This window comes from Panthera onca, chromosome B2, assembly GCF_046562875.1.
Source record: "Panthera onca isolate mPanOnc1 chromosome B2, mPanOnc1 haplotype 2, whole genome shotgun sequence".
Taxonomy (NCBI): domain Eukaryota; kingdom Metazoa; phylum Chordata; class Mammalia; order Carnivora; family Felidae; genus Panthera; species Panthera onca.
Genome location: NC_138343.1, coordinates 14,218,218 through 14,224,280, shown reverse-complemented (window position 1 = coordinate 14,224,280; position 6,063 = coordinate 14,218,218). Strand labels below are relative to the sequence as shown.

Below are 6,063 nucleotides of genomic sequence, written 5' to 3'. Positions count from 1 at the left end.
CCGCAAGAAGCAGATGGGACAGAACTCAAACCTGCCGGCTGCCAGAGGGCCGGTCCACGGACAGAAATGACCCGTCCGAGCCAAAGCCAGAGACAGCACGTCCAGTTCTGGGGAAGAACAATGGGTGATATGTAGCCGGAACTTACCTGTGCCCAAGCTCTTTTTCTACATCAGCTCACGGATACCCCCCTTCAATCTTAGGAGATAGATCTTATTAGCCCCACGTGATGGCTAATGCCATATGTCAACTCAGCGAGGTCACAGTACCCAGATATTTGGTCAAACACCAGTCTAGATATCACTAGGAAGGTACTTTTTAGGTGAGATTAGCATTTAAATCACCAGACATTGAGTAAAGCAGATTACCCTTTATAATGTGGATGGGCCTCACCCAATCAGTTGAAGGTCTTAAGGAAAAAAAAAAAAAAAAAAAAGACTGAGGTTTCCCCCAAGGAAAAGGAATCTCTGCCTCCAGACTGCCTTCAAACTCCAGCCGCAACATTAGCTTCTCCCTGGGTCTTCTCCCAGCCTGTTGGCCTGCCTGCAGATTCGAAAGTTGTCAAGCCTCCCTCATCACTCGAACCAATTCCTTAAAATACATCGATTTCTATACATAGAAATAGGACTGTGTGTGTGTGTGTGTGTTTACATGTGCACACACACATCCTATCTGTTCTGTTTCTCTGAACAGCCCTGCCTAACATGCCCCTCTTTACAGATGAGGAAACTGAGGCACGGAGAATTTAGTTCCCTGGCCCAAGGTCGCAAGGCCAGTAAGTGGTGCAGGCAGGACGGGAAAGCAGACAGCCTGAATTCAGAATCGGCTGACTTACCCAGACACTCACACACAGCCCATCATCAGCGAGCTGAAGTCAGGGAGAGAAGTGTAGGGGAAAATGTAGTCCCGTAAAGTTTAGCTGGGTCAGTGACATGGACAGGACAGACTTTGAAATCGATGAGGTTCGTTTTCAATCTAGGCTTCGAGCTGATGCCTGTGACTCGGAGTGGGTGATTCACATCTCTCTGGGCCTCCACTCTCCTGATCTGCAAAGCACCATAAAAACGTCACAAGGTTATTGCGGGATTCAATGGGATCATTTTGCGTGCAAATAGTTACTTACCAGTCTGCGAGTGAAACCCTGCTCTAAGCCCTCACCAGCTTGACTTACCGGAGGCTTCTATAATTCCCTCCCAACGTTCTTCGGTTCCTCAAACGCCGTTTGACCTGCGTCCATCTCGGGGGCAGGGTCCCTGCTGGCGGAGATCACTCCCACCCTGGGTCACCCCTGCTGTTCCTCCTGCGGGCACAGGCTGGGTTCCAGAGTGGGGGTCCGCTGTCCCACACAGTTGGTCCTGCCGGGCCAGCTGGACCTGTCAGGCCCCTCTTGCTCCTGGGGACTGCTCATCCGGGGCCCTCCCTCACTGTCCCCATCTCTAGCCACCAGCCTACCACATCTGTCTCTCTCTGCCCAAAGCCCGATGGGGAGTGAACAGGGCTCCTGTGTTTCTCTCTCAGAGGAAATAAGCATGTACGTTCTCCCCCAGGAAAATAAGGGCACACGACAGGCTGTGCAGGAAGAAGATACTTCACCAGTAACAACTCTGGTCCCACTGGCCCAAAGAACCAGGAACCCAGTTTAGGGGACTTAGTTCGCTTCTTGGTTTTGTTTTCATTGTTACTTCTGACAGATGTTGGAGAACGTTCCGTGTGCCAGGGACCACAGCAAAGTATTCGACCCGCATTATCCAATTTAATTCTCCAACCCCTCTCTTGTGGTATCATTACTGTTTTTACAGCATGAAGGAGAAACTTAGGGCTCAACACGCCCCCGCCTCACACACTGACAGAGCCAAGATTCACACCTAGGGCCGCCTGACTCTAGACTCCTCACCCTTCCCCACCTTTATAATGGGCGTGTCTCTCCATCTCCGAAAAACGTGAGTTCTCGTTTCTGGAAGGCAAGAGACACTCTATCCCAGCTCCGTCTCTTAGAAAAGCAAATGGCTTCGAACCAGTCACTTGGTCAAAGGAGGGGAACAGAATGGAAGGAGCTAATGACGTCCTGAAGCTCCAAACACGTCGAGTTCCAAGAATGCGTAGCCAAAGGGCCTGAACTAAGGCACTTATACCACATCCTTCTCAGCTAGTACTCGGCATCGGGGAGATTTCTTAGAAACAGAAACAAAAACAAAAATATTAGGTATAAGCTATCTGCCAGATTTACAAATTATATTGCAAAATTTATTGTGTTCCTCTTTCTTCCCAGAATGGGAACATCTAGGTCCAGGATATATGGTCATAATATCGCTGGGATGGGAGTTAATACAGACTGGCCAAACACATGTCCAGTTCCAAGAATCTTCTCTGAAATCACTGACTTGATGATGCTAATATTAAAATCCCCCCCCCCCACCTTCACCCAGTAAGCAATGGGGAAAAACATTTGTCTTTCGTATTCCAAAATAAGTACTGAGAATCTCTCTCTTTTTAAATGCTGAAAATAATCACGGAGATAAGTACAACCAAAAACAATCTTAGAGAAGAAAAGAAAAGAGAAAAGGAGGGAGAAATTGGATGTAACATCTTTCTCTTTGTATTGGTCTCCTTTCTTTGGCTTGCGGCCACGTCTTTCACGAGTACAGACTTGGAACCCATGGCAGATGACGTCTTACCCCGTGTATGGTAAAGGTACTTCCCAAAATAAACAGGCAGGGAATTTGGGAGATGCTGTTGAGGTCATTGAAATCAGTCACCGCTACATGCGTATTGTACCGTTTTATTCCTTCCACCTTGGCCTTGGACACCCTTATCATAACTCAGTAAGGACTTTATCATTTTGATCAGGCCTGCGAGGGCATCAGTCAGAAGAGGCCCCTTGTCCCACGCTGGTGCACATACCCCAGAAATCTCGTCTCTCTAATGTTTCATTTTTAACTGTTGTAATTCATCTGTGTATTTATTGACACATCGCAAATGCACAACGGCGGTGTTCTCGAGGCAATCAACTTACAAAAAGAGAGTAAACCTCCGTTCTCTCTGCAAATATTTACCACGTGCCTTCCGCGTCACAGGTGTCTATACAGAAACAAAAAGACACAGTCGCTGCCCTAAGGAACCACCTGCAGGATTCAACCCCGGGAGGCCCTCTCCTCCGGGATGCCCTCCCTAGCACCCAGGTCAGGATGGGAAGCACCCCCTCAGAGTCCCTTGACCTTAGCTCCTCTGCGTCCATGACCTGCGGCTTCTGAGTGTTAATTGGCAGCTTACTTGGGCAGGCTGTCCCTGCTACAGCTCGAGGGGGACGGGTTCAAATAGGATGCCTCTCACAGCGCTCTTGGACAAAAATTGCAATAATGATGATGACGACAATGAAGAGGTTGCTGATGATACGGCAAAAAAAAAAAAAAAAAAAGGTAATCCCTTTTCCAAGAAGGATTGCTTGCCTGTGTCCTTCTGCCCCAAATCTCCGGCTGTGACTACTTTCCGCTTACAGGGGCTCAGCGCGTGTCTCAGAGGATGCTAAGATGTCAGCATGAAGTCAATTTCTTGCGAGGTTCTTCTCTCCCTGATTTGTACCGTCCTACCTAATAGACTTCAGCTGTACTGAAATGAAAAATGAACAGGAAGTAGATCTTGCTGCTAAAACATATGTGTCAGAAAATCATTATAAGTATTAAATTACGGCAATAAAATGAACCAGAACTAATTTTGCAAATTAAGATCCAATAAATTTTTTCATAGCCACACCTTTTCTTTAAAAAAAAAAAAAAAACCATAAGAGACTCTTAAAAACTGAGAATACACTGAGGGTTGATGGGGGGGGGAACTAATTTTGCAAATTAAGATCCAATAAATTTTTTCATAGCCACACCTTTTCTTTAAAAAAAAAAAAAAAACCATAAGAGACTCTTAAAAACTGAGAATACACTGAGGGTTGATGGGGGGGGGGAACTAATTTTGCAAATTAAGATCCAATAAATTTTTTCATAGCCACACCTTTTCTTTAAAAAAAAAAAAAAACAGAAGAGACTCTTAAAAACTAAGAATACACTGAGGGTTGATGGGGGGGGAACTAATTTTGCAAATTAAGATCCAATAAATTTTTTCATAGCCACACCTTTTCTTTAAAAAAAAAACCGTAAGAGACTCTTAAAAACTAAGAATACACTGAGGGTTGATGGGGGGGGGGGGACTAATTTTGCAAATTAAGTTCCAATAAATTTTTTCATAGCCACACCTTTTCTTTAAAAAAAAAAAAACCGTAAGAGACTCTTAAAAACTAAGAATACACTGAGGGTTGATGGGGGGGGGGGGGCAGGGAGGGGAAAGCAGGGGAGGGGCGCGGAGGAGGGCACCTGTTGGGATGAGCCCTGGGTGTTGTATGGAAACCAGTTGGACAATAAATTTCGTATTTAACAAATAATAATAATAGAAAGAAAAAAAAGAGACAGAAAAAGAATTTTTTAAAAAGGGGCAAAATAAGATTTAGCCTAACGGTATTAAAATTGAGTGTAGGGCTTTTGGGGGTGGGGTGGGGTGGGGCGGGGATGTGTATAGAACCAGAAATTTCCATATGACAAGCACATTAACATCTGAAGGGTGCCCCTCCCCGTTGTAAGAACACTGCCCCTGTGCCAAACAGCATCATGATCAGTTTTTAAGCTGACATACCTATGTATTTTACATGTAAAATTTATGTATACATATTCCCCTTCCTCTCTTCTCTCCGCCCCACCTCCCTACTCCCTAGACGAGGTTCTGCTGACACAAGAAACGAGTAAATTTCTAAATTTCTGACAACTGCTTATTTTTAGAAGAGACTATTGCTGTCGGTCAAATTAACGCTGAAGCTATAAACAAACCTTTAGAGCTTTGCCTGTTCTGGAAAATAACAGGATGTCTCCCTCCACCCTCCAGCATGAGAAGGAGCCCGTAATTAGCTCACTGTCCATGAATAGGCACAAAGCAGGCCGTACAGGAATGCCCACTCCCTTTCAACTTTTCCACGGGAGATCTTGGGGCGGATGTTAATTAATTAAGTGAGTAACTTCCACCTTCTCCTGGGAACACCGTTGTGCACAACTTCTCCTTCCACAAGGGACAGCGAGGAAGAGGATCAAATACCTTCCCGGCCAAGGACTCACAGAGAGGGTCCTCCGAGAAGAGGAAAACGCAGGAGGATGCACTTCCCTCCTCCTGTGGCTTCCCTCCTGGCTCTGGCAGCCCTGAGCCGAGCCACTCTGCTACACCCAGCACACCAAACTATTTATAGCCGCACAATCATTATAAATAAAGCTGTTTATAACACCGAACCCCGGCCCTGCATTTACTTAAAACTGTAGACTGGCGGCTATAAATAACTCTGTTACACGTTCAAGTGTGACTACTGACTGAGACTTCCTCAAATTGTGACAAATGATGACAAGTTTGTTTGACAAACATCCTACTGACATTCATCTGATTTTGAATTAAGTGGTGCTGCTTTTTTAATTTGGTCCCTGAGGCCCAGGATCTCGAGAACTTTCTTTACTCTTTCCCTCTCTCGCCTCCTGCCCCCTGAAATCTCTGTCCTGTGTATAGCTGTTTCTCTGTCCACCCCCTGCCCCCGCCCCGCCCGCCCCAATCACTGGGAAGGATTTGGGGCCATTTAAGGGGAAGTTTATTAAACCCACCGTTTCTCTCATGGGGCAGTTCTGCTGTGGGGGCTTTGCGAAGGTCCGGGGAGTTTTGTTAATGACACAACAGCAATAGAGAGAGGGAGGGAAATGTGGGCCAGCCCCCGGTGCTGGGTAAAGTTGGAAAGAGGATCACAAGGGAAAGGCAGAACTGGACACAGGGATTTACCTCCCAAGGCACCTGTTCTGAGAGATCTTGACTGATCCTTCTTTGGGTTCCCCTGCTGGGGTTCTCGCTTTAGGTAAGCTGATATTAACAAATGTCGGGAGTTACATGGGACCTCGGAACTCTAGTGGACGTTTGGGATGTACCTCACCCTTTGTACAGGTAGAAGAGTTGAGCCAGAGCCCCCCACAACTCCCCACAACTCCTTAAAGCACAGCTAG

The 6,063-nt window shown here is 46.3% G+C and overlaps 1 long non-coding RNA gene across 2 annotated transcripts; it reads right to left on the bottom strand.

Moving 5' to 3' along the window:
* Positions 1 to 348: 348 nt before the first annotated feature.
* On the bottom strand, positions 349 to 5,523 carry LOC132676856 (uncharacterized). 2 transcript variants are annotated; one of them, XR_013555491.2, is made up of 6 exons: positions 5,056 to 5,523; positions 3,008 to 3,604; positions 1,903 to 2,169; positions 1,170 to 1,298; positions 834 to 1,044; positions 349 to 607 (listed from the first exon to the last, which is right to left on the bottom strand). It is a non-coding gene; the product is annotated as an uncharacterized LOC132676856 (long non-coding RNA). The 2 variants fall into 2 exon arrangements; XR_013555492.2 differs by lacking the exon at positions 1,170 to 1,298.
* Between the last annotated feature and the right edge of the window lie 540 nt (positions 5,524 to 6,063).